The sequence below is a fragment of the Neofelis nebulosa genome, chromosome 2 (assembly GCF_028018385.1).
Source record: "Neofelis nebulosa isolate mNeoNeb1 chromosome 2, mNeoNeb1.pri, whole genome shotgun sequence".
In the NCBI taxonomy this organism is placed as follows: Eukaryota; Metazoa; Chordata; class Mammalia; order Carnivora; family Felidae; genus Neofelis; species Neofelis nebulosa.
Window position 1 is genome coordinate 167,853,606 of NC_080783.1, and position 18,168 is coordinate 167,871,773.

At 36.6% G+C, this 18,168-nt stretch overlaps 1 protein-coding gene across 2 annotated transcripts in view; it reads right to left on the reverse strand.

Annotated features, from left to right (window-relative positions):
* PDE4B (phosphodiesterase 4B) overlaps positions 1-18,168 on the reverse strand; it is a 528,592-nt gene that overhangs the window by 475,273 nt on the left and 35,151 nt on the right. The window lies entirely within an intron of this gene.

Below are 18,168 nucleotides of genomic sequence, written 5' to 3' on the forward strand. Positions count from 1 at the left end.
TCAGAAAGAAAAAAAGGCTTTCTCTTTCTGGTTCTGGTGTCCATCTCCCATCAGGCTCTTCGGTGCACACAGTTTTTTCTTGCAGTACCCAGTGGTCAAAGCATATGGCACCTTCCCGTGGGCAGCTTCACTTAGATTCCATCTGGTGGCTTTGTAATAGAATGTCCCTGTCAGGGCACCTCACTTGAATAGCTTCTCTCCCAGACTCACAGAGTAATGTCCCCACCAGTGCCACCTGCTAAGCACCTTCCCTTAAACAGCTTTCCCTGGAACCCAGGAAGAAGTATCACTGATAAGGCAACTCCACTTGACTAGCTTCTCTCAGCACTCCCTATGGAGAGCCACTGTGTGCCTCTTCTCCTCTGGGTAAATAATTTCTTCCCTCGGTACCCTGGACAGTAATTTCCCAGTGAGTACGGCCAGCTAGGCACCAGCCCTTGGACAGCTTCCCTGCCCCACTCCAAGTATCTTTGCAGTGAGTTCCAGAGTATAGCACCCCATCTGTGGACACTTCTCTCCCTCTCTAGCACTTGTGAAGGCAGATATCCAGTGAGTCCTGTTGGTTAGGCACCTCATGGAAATTCTCCACTATCCACTGAGGCATGGCCATACCCTTTCAACTGAGTCCTGAACCTCAGCTCAGGAAAGGGAATGGCCTCCTCCTTGGGTATTCTATCTCAGTTCTTGGGGCAGTGGCTCATCCATATTCTGCCAATCTTGTATTCTTTAGAATTCTCTCTACCTCTTAATAGCCAGTTCCCCATTACCCTATTAATCCTCTAACAATAATCTCCTATTAATAATTACCTTCTATTTAATTGTATTATTAAACTTTTCAGCTAAACTTACTCTGCTCAAATTATTGTGTGGTTTCTCTCTTGACTGAGCCCTGACTAATATGCCAAGAGAAATAAAACCTTACATCCCTAAATATTCAGAATAATTTCACTCATAATACCTAAAAGATGGAACCAACTCAAATATTTATCAACAGGTAAGTGGTTGAATGATTTGCAGTATGTCAGTAAAATAAAATCTTGTCAACAACAAAAATGAACAAACTACTGATAGGTGAAACAACATAAATGAATCTCGGAAACATTTTGTTGAACAACAGAAGCCACCTACACAAGAGGATATACTATGATTCCATTTATATGAAGCTTTGAAAGAAAATTTAATCTCTAGTGAGAGAAAGCATATCAGTGGTTGCCTGAGGCTGACAGTAAGGCATGAGAAGTGACTACAACTTTGTACAAGGGACTCTTAGGGAGAATGGAAAGCTCTACATGGTAATTGTGGCTGACGGCTGACAGTTGTACACATTTTTCAAAATTCACCACTCTGTACATTTCAAATGAGTCCATTTTCTTGTTTAAAAGCTAGATCTCAGTTGATTTAAAACTTAATGAATTCATAAAATTGATTAATACATTAGTCCTGGTTCATTAAATTCGGTGAAGTTGTTCCCCTGAACTTACTCAACTCTCATTATATTGACAAAACTGTGTTTCCAGGTATTCAAAGCCAATGACTTGACACTGAATGATGATGTCATACCGAAGAGGTTCCACCTTTTAAACTTTCCTTTGATACTACCTCTTTCTGAGTTCTCAATATGCTACAACCACATGAAGATGGGAATGACTATAAAGAAGGGACAGTGAATGTAATTATGTCACACACCAGCTATTGAGAAGTACAGAAAAGCATGGCAACTCACTATATCCCCACACTTTCAAGATGCCCATTCTGCTATAGTCAGACAGCGATCAAGAGACATCCAGGAAGGAGGGAGGCTAAGAGAAGAACCCATGGTTGACAAAATATGGTTTTTTTTAACAAAATCATAAGTTTCTTCCTCTCCTAGTTAAAAACATTCAATAGCATCATAACCCTTCCTAAATTAAAATAATCTGAAGCTCTTCAACCTAGCATTCAAGGCCATCCACAAATGTGCCAACTTTCTCCTTTCTGCAACTTGGTCATTATCTCCCTATGTTACAACCAAACTAGACTATTTCTTTGTGTCAAACATGTCCTACAGTTTTTCACCATCATGCTCAGTTTAGCCCTACAAAATCCCAGTCTTTCCCTATATCCATGTGTTGAAATATGGAATATTTCATATTGCAATGTGAAACCAGTTACTCCACAAGATATCTTTTTCCTTATTCTTTCATTTTGCCCACCCTTCCCCAAACCCAAAGAGCTTAACTTCAAAAGAATAAAGTGGAAATGGTATCTCCGAGGCAGCCCATGCCTTGCCCCTTTAATAAAGTCAGGGATATGCCTCTAGCCCATTCTGTAGGGGGAGGAAGCTTTGATTCACATATGACAATGAAGTTTTAAACTAGACTAAACTAAGTTTTAATAACTGAAAATGGCAAGAAAGCTATAGAATCTATCCAAGGTGTTGCTAAAGGATACTAACAGGGGATTCACACAGCAGGGTTAAAATTTTGGACTTGAAAAAACAAAAGCATTTCATATTTATGCTGCAATGAATGTATATCCCTCAACAAACCATTCTGGCAAGCTGTCTTTACAATGTGGAAATAAAGTGTGTCATGTTAGTTCACTTCTGAAAACTGCCAAAGCTGTTTTGCTGGATGTTATGTTGGATGCTGGTATATTATCCAGAGGAGAAATTGTCTGAAATAGCAATTAAAAGCAATTTGTCATGACATAGAAACCCAGAGCACACACATGCTAGGTAGAGAGTCCGCCCCCTTAGACAGCTGGGGGTGAGTGATGCCACTGTGGTTACAACTCAACAGCTGGGGACTGTCCAGTATTATGGTTATCACTTCATGTGTCAAACTACACCCCACCGAAGTGATACAAACTTCAATAAAATTACTCCTGCACAGAACTGCTTTACAAATCACTTTCACCTAAGAATTCCTTAATAATTTTTTAATGAAAACAACTGGACCATTCATCTGCTTATGATTTCTGGAAAGCTGCCCAATGGGTCACAACATCTCACTCATGAGCCAAAAAGCAAAATAAAATTCCTGTGTTTTCCCCCTGCTACTTTTTATCTCCCTCTTGTAGTCGCATCTCTTTCAACTACTCATTAAAGAAAGGAGCCTGGGGGGCACCTGGATGGCTCAATCAGTTAAGCATCTGACTTTGCCTCAGGTCATGATCTCCTGGTTTGTGAGTTTGAGCCCTGCCTCCAGCTCTGCTGACAGTTCAGAGCCTGGAGCCTGCTTCCGATTCTCTGTCTCCCACTCTCTCTGCCCCACCCCTGCTCATGCTTTGTCTCTCTCTCTCTCTCTCTCTCTCACTCAAACTTAAACATTAAAAAAAATTTTTTTTTATTTAAGTAGTCTTGGGACAACACTCTTGTAGTAAAAGAGATTACAAGAAACCCAATTTACTTTTTCTTTTGTTTTGTTTCAAATTTTTTTGAATTTCAAATCCAACACAAAATAAGCTCATCAACCATTTTAGACTGCCAAGTTAATAGTAATGAGTAAACTAGTTTAACTGGAAAGCTTCCACTTGCCTAAGAGGATGCAATGGTCTTAAAGATTCCAGCTCTGAGAACATTTCTTCTACGTTTAGACTTCTCATCAAGGCAATGCCATACATACACTCCCGTGTGTGCTACCTTTATTTCCCTTCAAAAAAAAAAAGTATTTATATTTGGATCACTTGGCTAAATTGTAGACTACCTGAAAGCAGAGAAAATATTTTCTTTCTCAATTTTGTTATTCCCAACAGCACGCCTACAGCACCAACACAATCATTAGTATCCAATAAACGGTCTCATACTATTGACTGCTTTTGCTGTCTTGCCCACAGGGCTAAGTCCACATGTATAAAGCAATTTACGAATGCCAGATGTCAGGTACTACAGATGAACTAAGTATTATGATTATATAGTGAAGCCATGTGGATAAGAAATGTTTGAGATAAAAGCAATCAGAAGGCATTTTTTTTCCCCTCAAGATCAAACAGAAGGTAAAAAGCAGGAAAAAATAACCTCAGCTACCTGAAACTTAAAAAGAGAATCTAACTAACCATCTACTCCTATAAGCCTTGTATGGCAACTTGGTTACCAGAATTGTCTATAATTGTCTTATTCCCACTTATGTCACATTCTAGAAACCAGCAAGTCATATTCAATTTCACCAAGCAAGCATATGTAGAGATATGCTATTTTTAGAATAATTATATTTAACTGAAAGAAAATTTTAAGTTACATCTTCAAAAAATATGTATCTTTATCCTTTAAAAAAATTGGAAGAATAATGTGTTTGGGTACAAAAGTTCTTATTTGCAAATATAAGGGAAAAAGCAGACTTTGAAAAAATATACCCTGTCTTTCAATATCTATGGATTTAAAAATAATCCAATAAAATGATTAAATGCATGGATTTTCTTATAAACTTTTACTCTTATTTTTCAGGTGAAGAAACTCAGGTTTAGACATACTACCAAACATGCCCCAAGTCAGAGTGTTAGGAAGTGGAAAAGCTGAGAGCCCAAAACATATCTCATGCTTAGCAGTTAACATGGGTGCCTCTCTTGGTCACAAATGGCTTTAGTTGTGGGAAATTTTTACAGGCCCTCTTAATAGCTATACCTTGGGAAGGTAAGGCAAAATTTCCTGTATGGGGATTAGAGTATCTAGCCTCCAAAGAGTAAAAACAAATGACAGAGGAGAAATCAGCAAATGAATCTTGAAATCTTCCCTTGAAAATCCCAAGGGATTTTCTTGAGACCTTCCTAAGGGGTCTGAGTATGTTTCTAGTGTGTAGGAAGCTGGGATTTCTCGTTCTTGCTGGTGACTGTACCTGGCGTCTAAGTCTCATATTGCCTCTTCTCTTCATAATCAATCAGTGTATCTCAGGGACTTCAGAATAAATTCACAGCTCCATAGCATGACAGATAAGGTCCTTTAACAAATGGCCCGATCTAAATCTCCAGTCTCATCTTTCCCTTCTCCCTTAACCACATGCATACTAGAGACCTAATAATTTCCCCAACAATCACGCACTTTCAAATATCCATGCCTATACACATATAATGCTCTCTGTCTGCAACCCTTACTCCATTTCCTTATCTGTCTGGCATAAGTTGCCAAGAAAATTTTGACTGTGAGCTCTTTGAGGGCACATATTTATTCTTCTCTGCTTCTATTCTCAGTATTTTTCACAATGCTTGGCATGGAGTATTCATTTATTCAGCAGATATTTACCGAGCACATACCAAGTGCTAGGCACCACACTAAGCTTAGAATAACATGTCACATAAACTTGACTCCTGACTTTAAGGAATTTACAATCCAGTAAAACTCAATACTTGATAGATTAAATAATATTCTTTATTATAGTTTGCTTAAAGAGTCCCACTTATAAGCCTCCATGCATGGTGGTCCCTATGCCTGGAATGTCCAACCCCTTCCTTCACATTTACCCAAATTCAATTTGTCCTTCAAAGTCCAGCCCATATTCCATGCTCCAAGCTTTACAAGGCTGGTCCCATCCACACTGACCTCAATAAGAATTAAACTCACTACCATCTTTCATTCCTCAAACAATTTATCCTTCTAAGTTTCTTATCTCTGCCAACAGCAACAGCCTCCTCCCAATGGCCCAGGAGCAAAAACGCGGACTCATTTCTGCCTTCACTCATTCCCACATCTCATCAGCTGTCAAAGTCTGACCCTTGCATTTGCAATGCCACAGAAATTTGTTCCCTCCTTTCTATTCCCAATGCGTTTACCTCTGTCTAGCCTCTCATTAATTCTTGCCAGTTTATTGCTATAGCAGGTGCCTTTCTTTGGCGTTCTCCACACTTCAATTCATTCCAGGTTAAGCTTCAGAGAGTATAGTTCCATATATTTTCCCCCTATTCACAAATCCATAATACTTCCCTCACTCCTTCAAGGATAAGGTTCAGACTCTTCCCTTGACCCTGGTTTACATTTCCAACCTTTGTTCTTGCTGCTCCTTTGTATATACCCTGTGCTCCAGTAAACTCAAAGATGTGCTATGCTGCAAATATGCCCTTAGCCAACGTCTTTATTTCTGCCACTGCCTCTCTGCTCACCTCCTCTATATTAATTCCACGACATCGGATTTCTACAAAGCCTTTTTTCTACTGTTCCCCATACTCCCCTCCTTTTACATAACAGAAAACTATCCTTCAGAAGCTGCATGGCACTTCATAACAAATTATGATGCAATATGTTTCATCCTATGTTTTAGCTATTTGTACAGTTATTGTACCACTCAATTAGACTTGAAATCACTGAGAGTGACCTTATGAGTCAGCTTAGCATGACTGTTCTGTTTTCCCATGCACCATTTTCATATCTGAATGAAAAAAACTGGATCACAACACTATAATTATTTGTTTCTGTATCTATCTCCTACACTAGAATAATCCTTAAGATTGAATGACCATACATTATTTATTTATTAGTGTGTTTTTTTGCTGGCACATGGTCAGTGCTCAATAAATGTGTCTTGCATAAATGAATTAACACAACACGTTGAGAATGTGTCCTTAACATATCAGTTAGAATTAGTAATCTATTTTACTTATAGCCAGGGTCATCCTAAATATAGCTTCCCTCTAATTTTCCATGGTGTAAGATTCATCTCCATGACTACACTGAAATGAAAGATTAGGTTGATTTAGTTTTCCTAATTAGATAATGGGTTCTTTGGAGAAAGATATTGCTATACCCTTCATTATTCCCCTTTGTTACAACAGTTCACAATATATAATGGTTCTCTATAAATGTTCATTAGCTGCTTGATGGATTAATGATTTGGTAAGGGTACGAACATAAGAGGGTTTCCCTTATGTAGCAACGAGCTGAAAGGTTTATTTCCTAACTTCAATCTACTGAATAAAAATTTTTACATGATACAGTAGACACTATTGTTAAAAGTAAAGCAAGCTCTAGAGATAATTTAGACCAGAAATTAAACTCAGTGGGTGAGGGAATATAGATTCCTGAGAATCTATTGAAGTTTGGATCCTCTGCAAGTAAATGTATATTCTCAACATCTACACATCATTTTGCATACCATAGAAAGTCATTCCAGGCTTCCCTTAAGGTCATCTGTGACTTCAAGTTAAAAATCTTTCTTTGGCATTCCTGTTAAAAGATGAAAAATCTCAGGTTCAAAGATGGTAGGCTACATGCCCAACGTCACACAGTTACCCTACCTGCAGACTCCTATTCTCTCCACTATACTAAGTGTTAAAATAAATACAAAATGTCTAGCACCATAAACTCTAAGTGCAATGTTATTATTTAAATACTGTTAAATAATTTACATCCTAGCAAATCCAAGAGACCCTACACCTGTGTTTTCTTCCAGTGACAAAATTTGGAGAAGCCCAAACATAAGTCAACTTAATGATTCCAAGATTTTTAGTTTTTCACTCTTGCCACAAATATTCAGTTCAGATATTGACTACTTTTTATGTGTTGAGCTCTGTGCTAGGTGCTAAAAGTACACAGATAAATAATACGCATACAAGGAACAAAGCTAGCCACTTCAACTGTCCTTGGAAACAAGAAGTTTGTCTCATTCATCCAGTGCCCAGCACTGGAACTGATAACTAATAAGTACTCCTAAGGTATTTGTTTAAAACAATATAGGAGGTAATGCATGCCCTTAAAATGTTCATGTTCTCTGGAAATTATTTTTTACTATTTCTATTTTCCCAGACTGAATCATCAATCTGTTGCTTTGTTTAGTTTTTTTTAACATTGCTAATGCTTACAATATCAAAATATTCTGAACACAAAACAACTGAACTTTTAAGAGGTTATAATAAAAGTGTAACTATTCATTAAAAAATCAGGGCAATGTTTTAATGTCCTAAGAAAATCTGTCTTTTTAAATCGAATTAATTGGTATTTTTTGCATCAAGTTTAAAAAGTATAACTATGTGTTTTTCTTTCTAAACATGTATTCTTTTAAATCAATTATTTTAAAGTGTGCTACATTGAATATAGATTCTTGGTCTAATCTACATTTATTTTGAGGAATTTACATTTACTTACTTATACTACAAATTTTCCATCATTCCCATAGTGTTAAATACATATAAATACATATTTATATGTATTTAAATATATACTTACCTGCAAATATATAAATATATTTATATATATTAAATATATTTTTATATATTAAATATATATTTATATATATTAAGTATATATTTCTACATTAAATATATATTTTATATATATTAAATATATATTTAATATATTAAATATATATTTATATATATTTAAACCAAAACCCATATTTGCTGGGAATAATATAACTAATAATTCTTTTTTATTGAAAATAGGGTTGTTTTTCAGATAATTAATTGTTAGTGTATAGAAACTCTACTGTTAGGGGTGCCTGGGAGGCTCAGTCAGTTGAGCATCAGACTTCGGCCAGGGTCATGATTTCACAGTTTGTGAATTTGAGCCCCTATGGGGCTCTGTGCTGACAGCTCAGAACCTGGAGCCTGCTTCGGATTCTGTGTCTCCCTCTCTCTGCTCCTCCCCCACTCACACACACTCTCTCTCTCTCTCTCAAAAATAAATAAACATTTAAAAAAAATTATTAGAAACTCTACTGCTAATTTTGTATCCTGAAACTTCACTGAATTTGTCAGTTAGATCTAACAATTTTCTGGTAGAATATTTAGGACTTTCTATGTATGAAGTCACACCATCTGCAAACAGAGACAATGTTACTTCTTTCTTTTTCAATTCTGACATCTTTTATTTCTTTTTCTTTCCTGATTGTTAGACTTTATTCACTGAGTTTTAAGGACATGGATGGATTTCATAGTTTAGCTTTCTATTAACTTCAATAATCATCTCTTTTTTCATTTATTATAATATACACATACATTACCTTCATTTTGCTTAACTGGTTTATTTTTTAGATATAAATCACAGGAAAAAATGCATCCAACAAAAGAACTCGGACCTAATCTTGGAGAAATTGAAGGCTAAAAGTATAGAGATTTTAGTGCAGGGACTTTAACTTCAGCTGTTATTTCCAAATCCTAGAGAATAGAGCACAATTCCATATTCTACATATGCAGACTACACAAGCTTCCAGTTACAACTAGTGTTCAGAAATAAATCATTGCCCCTCATGCAACCTTTTTAAGTTCTTCATCCAATACAATGAAATTATACAAAGCATCTGTTAGCATCAAGGTCTTTTTTGGGTTCCACAAAAACCAGTGCTTGTCCTTGTCATTTTTAAGCAACAGAAAACCAAAAGCTTATCAATCAGTACGGATGATTAACATTAGAGGAGCTTTTCCAAATATGCAAGAAAAATGGGAATTTTTTCCTGCCTTTCTTATTCAAGGAAAAACAAGGAAAAGAAATACAATCAGAGTAAACTCTTTGCTAGATCAATCCCTAGCACACTCTGTTCCTGCAAACAAAGAAATGGAAAAGAAAATAATTTGCAATAATCTAGAGGAAGAAGAAAAGAATCTGTGGGACCAAAATGTAAAATGTACGAGCAAAATTATTTCTAAGTGGGACACCTTATTAAATCTTGGAAGTGTATGTTTCTGCTATAGCTTTTATTTCTATATGATCTCGAATGTGATCCTCCACAGCCAGGAGAAGTCAGTAACATCTCTTGTCATTATGCACACTTTTTATGATCTAGAACACAAAATGCAAAAATGTCAGTGAAATACCTTGCCTCTTTTGAAATAACAATGTCAATTCGTAGGCACTTTAAATACAAATTACGTACAGAGGCTTTACTGGCTAGAGATGCATTTCTATTTTGAACAGAAAAATCAAGAGGAAAAATACTCAACTAACTATGCATATCTCATGTAGCAATGAAAAAAAAGGTATTTTATTTTTATGATGATATTTTATTTCCAAAGGGGAGAAAAGACAGCACAAAAACAAACTACATTAGATGCTTCAAACAAAATCATATCTCAGCAAGGTTGCCCATCAGCTTTCCCTTACGGTCTGGGCCCAAGGCTACTGCAACAGCTGGCACATCAGAGAGAGCATCTTTATCCCTATGAACCACATTTGAGAAACACTTGTTCAGAAGCTGCCTATTTGGATGTGATAAGCACTTTGTCCTTTACGTGAATGAATCTTTTATGCAGTCTACAAAGAAAAATGCTAATTGTTTTATTCTTTATGTATTTATATCTAGGATACCTATCATCGGGGCAGCTTAATGACAAAGATCTGGTGCTGGCTGATATATTCATCTTACAAAAGTATACAATGAACATTTTCAGCAATTGACCTCTAATATTATGATCAAATTATACTAAGAAAATATGGTGGGAAAATAAGAGGAAGTATTTTCCCTGAGTTCTGGAATCCTCTTGTAGTATCAGCAGGTTTTTTTTGTTTGTTTGTTTTTGTTTTTTGTTTTTTGTTTTTTGTTTTTTGTTTTTTTGTTTTTACTGCTTTGAGCCCCACAAAGATTGTAAACAAAGCAAACGGTCTTTCTTATAAAAAGAGAGAACAGAGAAAGGATGGTCAAGCATGCTCCTTTACTTCCAGCAAGGCCCACAATCTTTCTCTCTACCACAGACAACCCTTTAGGCATCATGGTCTGAAATATACAGTAAGAGAAAAATAATCTTTTGGATAACCATGGAGATGGAAATGGAGAAAGAGAGCAATAGAGATAGAATATAAAAGAGATGAAAACAAAAATTTGAAGAGAACAGTGGAAGTATTTAGATTATCCAGTGTAAGCATAGAATGGAGAGCAATAAGAAGCTTTAGTGATCATCTGGCCCAACCACTTCCCTTACACCTAAGGAAAATGAGACCCAAGAAGGTTAACTGTCTAGTGGAAGGATTATTGGCTACTAAACAACAGAACTTAGCCCCTGTTAGTGACCCAACCATCAAGTGTTACATATCTTACATGGGGAAAATGTTCAGCAATATCAAAGGAATATAAGAATGAGGCAAATAACCTGACAGATTTGAGCTGAGTCTAAGACATCAGGACGTGATGGGGATGGTGGGGAGCTGGAGAGCATATGACCCACCTAAAGAGGTTAGGACTACTTAACTCAAGAAGATTTCTGCCTTATGGCAATACAGGTCTGGTGTTACTGGATATACTGAAATTTTCAAAAGAAGTCAGAAATCCAGATTTTTAGTGGAAATCCCTTGATATTGTTGGAAACTACTTCAAGTTCTGTAACTCCCACACCAACCTAATATATCCGCAGCCCAGGCACTGCCTACAATTGCTAGCTCATGAACCCTGGTCAATAGCAGTCCAAATATGACTTCAAGAAAACCAATAGATTTCGGTCTGGGGAACTTCTCACTGACACCTCTTTAAGATGGCGGGTGTGATTTGCCTTCATTTTCTCTTGCTCAGCCTTCCCTGAGGGCCACCTAACTGGGCAGGCTTCTCTGGACTGACAGACAATTCACTTCACAGTCTTATCTTCTTTGGGTTTGCTAAAATTGAGTTTTGGGGATTAATGTTCTTCTGAGTTACGATCTTATATCTTATCTCTTTGCCCCATAACTCAGCACTCTTGCTTGCAAAAGCACTTGCATCAAACATATCAAGGGAAGAAAACATGTCAGATTTTCTTCAGGAACTTGTGAATGGAGCAGGCATTGCTTTGGAAAGCTCTCTTTGGAGAACAGGGAGAAATAATTCCTGTTTGCAAACTGAATGCTATTAAATGCTTTCTCCTATGTACTGCCCATACAAAATAGCCAACGCAGGTACAGCCAAAAAAAAAAAAAAAAAAAAAAAAAAAAACCAGAAAGCAATTTCACTCATGGTTCCCAGTTTCTCTCATCTTGCTTAATTCCTGCTGGCCCTGACATTAGTCAGTCATTAATTAATTCAATAAATAAATATTTATTGATCACTGACTGACAACAGTGAACATAACAATGTGTGTATCCTGATGGAGCTTAAATTCTAGAGACAGAGAGAGAGAGATACAGGTGCACACAGTGGCATGCTGGTAAATGTAATAAGCAGCTCTCCAGAGAAAAGAGTCTGACTTGTAATGTTTAATGATTTCTGTGGTATAAATACTCCCACCAAGGATAATTTCAAGCTTCCAACATGACATCACTGAATAGAAAGCTAGGAAAGATGTTCATTAGCACATCATTGCATGTTTCCACCATACAGATATGATAGATGTAAATAACCTAAAGAGCATAGATAGCAGAAAAATGTAGCAAAGTAATCAGGAAGAGACGAATTTGTAATATTATTTCCTTGTCTTTTAATATTTTTAATATTATTTCATTGTAAGTTTATATAATTTAACTTTTAATAATGTCTATTTAACAAGTGTCTCCAAAACTTCCGGAAAATTTAACATTTGGTTCTCTTCACCTAGTAGAAGCTGATTCCAGCACACTACTGGGTATAGATAGATTGATAGGGAGACACATTTTTAATATAATGCCAACAAGTGATGAACTAAAGAAAAATAAGGGAGAGAAAGAGATAAAGAATAATAGAAGAGGTTATCCACTGGAAAAAGCCTAAGAATCAAAAACCCGGAGGCTAGAAATGGCCAGCCAATGACAGAACGCCTTCTACCACACACCTGTCTCGTATAATAATCAATCAGTGCTTTAACACTTCCTATGAAGGGAGTGCTCTACTTTGGTATCCCATTCCATCTTTAGATATGTCTGACTGAGAGAAAATACTTCCTTTAATCAAGTTAAAATCTATCTTCCTGTAGTTGTGGTTTTTAAATTGAGCTTTGTCAAAAGTTAGGAGTTCTACAAATGGGCCCCAAGGATCTCAAAAGCCTCACAGTCTAGTGAGAAGAGGGATGGGAAACTGGCTAAAGGGGGCCATTCCAGCTTCTGCTTCTAACAAAGTGGCTGCATAATTTATTTCTTCATACAATGGGACTCAATGTATGTTTGTATCTGAGAAAATTTTTATAATTAAAACCTGGCTGAAACCTGCTTCTATATGTACAGATACTTATTACTTACATATTACTTATTATATATATTTATATATTATATACTTCCACCAATGTATACATTTTCACAATAATGTATATCTTGGTATCAGTTAACAGCAGGCCAGATCATGTAGTAGAAACAAGTGATCCCCAAAGTCTAAGTCATTTGATATGACAAAAGTTTCTCACTTATGCAAATGTACTCCAAGTCTAGCTGACACTGCACATTTTTGCTTGTTTTCATTCATCATAGAAAATCACAAGGCTACATGTAGATTCAAGGAAGAATCAGAAAGGAACATACTTCCTGCGCTAGAAAGGAGTGGAATTGAAAATATTGAGTAGCACTAATGTCTACCCTAATCTTCTACTCATCTGGCTATGTACTATTTATACCCACTTAGTAACTTCAACCAGGAATATACACAACTAGATCTTTAAAAGCACCACATACAATGAGAAAGAATGAAATCTGTCCTTTTGTAGCAACGTGGATGGAACTGGAGAGTGTTATGCTAAGTGAAATAAGTCATACAGAGAAAGACAGATACCGTATGGTTTCACTCTTATGTGGATCCTGAGAAACTTAACAGAAGACCATGGGGGAGGGGAAGAAAAAAAAGAGGTTAGAGAGGGAGGGAGCCAAAACATAAGAGACTCTTAAATACTGAGAACAAACTGAGGGTTGATGGGGGGTTTGGGAGAGGGGAAGTGGGTGATGGGCATTGAGGAGGGCACCTGTTGGGATGAGCACTGGGTGTTGTATGGAAACCAATTTGACAATAAATTTCATATTTATAAATAAATAAATAAATAAATAAATAAATAAATAAATAAAGGGAAAAAATAAATAAATAAAAGCACCACATAAAATTCTGATATTTATCACTACCTTCACTCTTTATTCCCTATTGAAAACCCACTAATTGAAGAAGAAGAAGAGGAAGAGGAAGAAGAAGAAGAAGAAGAAGAAGAAGAAGAAGAAGAAGAAGAAGAAGAAGAAGAAATACCTTTCCACCATTTCTAATTTTGACTTTTAACATTTCCAAAGAGGCTGTCAGTGACTACAGTGAGTGGAAGTTAATGTTGCCATCTAAGAATGAAACTTTCAGAAAGGAAACCACAAATGGCAAAATTAGTTCTCAGTGGAAATAGCCTACTCCAAAATATGTATACCTGAGTCTATTTGTGAACTTCCAACTCCAAGCAAAATAACTAGTGTGCAAAGCCAGGAAAATATGTCTGAATACAAAAGAAAGAAAAAAGCAGTAATGTGCACTTCTTCAGCTTTATTCTTGTTGTAAGGGTGAGAATGATGCTCTTTCTAGGTCTCTGCATTTCCAACCTGAAACCAAAAGTCACCCTCACACTTACTACACAGAGAAAATGCTAGAATGCTAGAATATTTTCATCTTCTTTCTCTCTCTCCCTCTTGATATTTATGTTAAGTACTCTCAGCTGTTTACCTCTATTTTAGGGGTAGCAGAAGCTTCTTAACCTTATGTTCCAGAATAACGCTATAGAAAAAGGGTTGGTAAACTATAGTCCATGGACAGAATCCAACCTACAACTTGTTTTTGTATGACCCATGAGCTAAGAATGGCTTTTACACTTTATTTAAAGGGGTTATAAAAACAAAGAAAAATATGCAACAGTGACCACGTGTGGCCTGCAAAACCTAAATTATTTACTATCTTGACCTGAATTTTCAGAAACAGTCTGCCTATGCCTGCTCTAGAATTAAAAGCCCCATATTTTCTGGATATCTATGGCTGAAGTTCAATGATTCCATTAAACTTCATCAGGAAGTTAGAAAACATGAACAAAAAAATAACAACTTATACTACCAAGGTTATTTTTCAAGGAAGTATCACAAAAATTTACAGGTAAACCTAATTCATATAAGGAAATTTTTCCAAAGTAAGAATTCTCATGAATTTCTAGGATTTGTAGACTTGGAAGAAAAGTTGTCCTGAAAGTGAAGAATTTGTTAAAACTCCCTAAAGGGGCAAAATTAGCAATTCCTCTGTAACTCAGGCATTCATCCACATAGATGAGAACAGAATATTTTATGGCAGCCCAGATGTAAAATATGATGAAATTTTCATATGAGTCATATTTCCATGAAGATAATAATATCATCACCATAAAAGTATTCACAATCAGAGCCAGAAAGATGTAATGTATAAAAAGAATGAGTAAGAAGTTGTTATCTCAGGGAAAGAAAAGTAAGGGAGAGTCTCTTGAAGCTCATTTCAGGACAGACACCAGAAAAGTCACCAACAGGTTGTTGAAATTATAGACAGAAAGATGGATGGATGGATGGATGGATGGATAGATGATGGATGGATGGATGATAGATAGATAGATAGATAGATAGATAGATAGATGCTTTCAAGAAGATCATACAGAGAATTACACAGGGATGACTCTTTCAATGTGTGATTCTATCAGTTAGGATACATTCAGCTTCAAATTATAGAAAATCCAATCAATAAATGCAACAAATTATTTACTTATGCCTATGTGTGGAGGTGGCGTTTCCAGAGTTCATTTTATTGCTCAACAGGATCATGGACCAGCAGCCTCCTTCCATCCTTATGCTCCTCTACTTCAGTGTGTTGGCTTTTTTTCCTTATAGCCACAGATGACTACTACAGTTTCATAGATATATAATATCACCTCAGCAATATCCTGAGAGAGAGAGAGAGAGAGAGAGAAAGAAAGAAAGGGAAGGGACAATGCCAATAACCTGTCTTCATATGCACATCCTTTTCATTGGTAAACAAATTATCTTTCTCAGAAGGTCCTCAACAGTCTTTCTCTTAAGTCTCTTTGGCCAGAACAGAGTCACATGCAGGTATCTGGCTTTTCAACTTCTAACATAAGCAGACAGGAGATAAAAGGAGAAAGGGGTAAGAAATCTTTTGCAGTCACCAGCCAATCACATCTGCTACAGGTTTAAATAATATTGGGGGATTCCATTAAAGAAAACAGCCACATTCTTCCATTGTCGCTATGAAAGATAGGCTGGGTTTAATGGACCTGTGGTAACAAAGTACCTATCCTGATGATATGAGGTATAACTAAGGAATCTTATTCAACTGGGCTTCCAAAAACTGATCCTTCTTATTGCTTGCATACCAGCCCAACCCAGAGACCTGAGGAAACAGAAACAAAGTCAACATTCAAGATCAATAGAAGGACAATCTACCAAGAAGCATTTACTGTAAAGTAAGACTATAAAAATGACAAACGACAAGAATGGGTTTACACAAAAGGATCTATTGGTGTGTGAAATAAATATATATGCAATATTCTTGTTTTATATATACATGGAGATGGAGAGAGAGAGAGAGAGAGAGAGAGAGAGATTTCAGTGATGATATCATCTCTAAAAATATTTTTGGAACATTCAGGTGGAAATGACTTTAGGGACAATTTATAAATCACCTAAGACATTTAGTCTTATTCTTTATATTTCTACATCATTAATCTTTCAGTCATTTTTGCATACAGAGCCCTGTCAGTATCTTTTGTAAGTAACACTGACCATTTATTTAAAAAGTTTAATCACCAGATTTAATTCCTAGTAAACTTTAACTGCTCTCTTAAGGTAAACTCTCATTAAAGTATTCACTGTTTCCCATCACTAAGAATTTTTTTCAAAGTATCTTTGGTCTTAGAGCTACAGTTTATTGTGTAATCTTAAATACGTCTGCTTAAACAATATCAACAATTAAGCCCATGGTCTTCTTTTATCTCCACATGAAGCACGTGAAAGATACTCTCATTAGGAAAAAGCACACACATAACTCAGAAGACAGTTCACGGCCATGAGGAGTTGACTGGCTTAACAGAAAGAGAAATTAAATTCTGAGACTTGGATTCTATCTTCACACCATGGTTTCATTTATTCACAAAATATCACTGTCTTCTCATATATAAAAGACACTGAGATGGAAATGGAAAAGTGAAGGATTGTACCTTCATGGTTCACTGCCTGGTAAAGACAACTATAACACCAGGTAGAAAGTGGTAAGTAGGGGTGCCGGAGTGGCTCAGTCAGTTAAGCGTCCAACTTCAGCTGAGGTCATGATCCCACAGTTCATGAGTTTGAGCCCCACATCAGGCTCTGTGCAGACAGCTCAGAGCCTGGAGCATACTTCAGATTCTGTGTCTCCCTCTCTCTCTGCCCTTCCCTGCTCACTCTCTCTCTCTCTCTCAAAAATAAATAAATACTTTAAAAAAAATTTTTAAGTGGTAAGTAGAAGGGTGCCTGGGTGGCTCAATTAGTTGAGCATCCAACTCTTGATTTCAGGTCAGGTCATGATTTCACGGCTGTGGGATCAAGCCCCACATGGGGCTCTGCACTGAGGATGGAGCCTGCTTAAGATTCTTTCCCTCCCTCTCTCTCTCTCTGCCCTTCCCCCTACTTACTCACTCTCTCTCTCTCTCTCTCTCTCTCTCTCTCTCTCTCAAATAAAATAAAATAAAAGTGGTAAGTAGAATAATGGAAATATAAACAATTACCAAAGGTTACAACAGTAGAGTGCATGGGTCATCGGGCATGGAAGGAAGAAACTGTGGTATTCATATTGAGATTAACAAGATACTAGGATGCACAGAAGTAAAAGGTATGTGATAAAACTAGAAGGACTCAACATTAGAGATGTAGGAAGATATTAATCAAAATGGTGTCAAGAGTTCAGACTTTATTTATAGGAATGAGAAGTCAGCCTCATTTTTCCCAAGGGAGTTAGATTCTCAGTCAGAACTGGGTTCCAGGAGAAGAACCTGGTCAGATAAACGGACAGTGGAGAGACTGGAGGCTCAGAGACCAGTGAAAAGAGTACTGCAAACAGACGAGCTGTGCCAAAGGGATGGGAGCCTGAACAAGTACAGACACAGTAGGAACAATGAGGAAGAGTCAGCAGGGTGAGACATAAAGGCAGTTACTCTTACCCCTGGCTTCTTTCAGAATTACCTGTGGAATTTTAAAAATTCCAGCAAAAGAGAGGAATAAATTATGCAGAAGAGAAAGCAAAAATGGTAAATATACATAAGAAAAGATGCTTGCCCTCATTAGTTGTCAGGAAAATGCAAATTAAAATCATTGTGAGATGCCACTTTACATCCTTCAGTATGAAAACAAAACACAAAAACAAAAACTTGGACATTAATAAG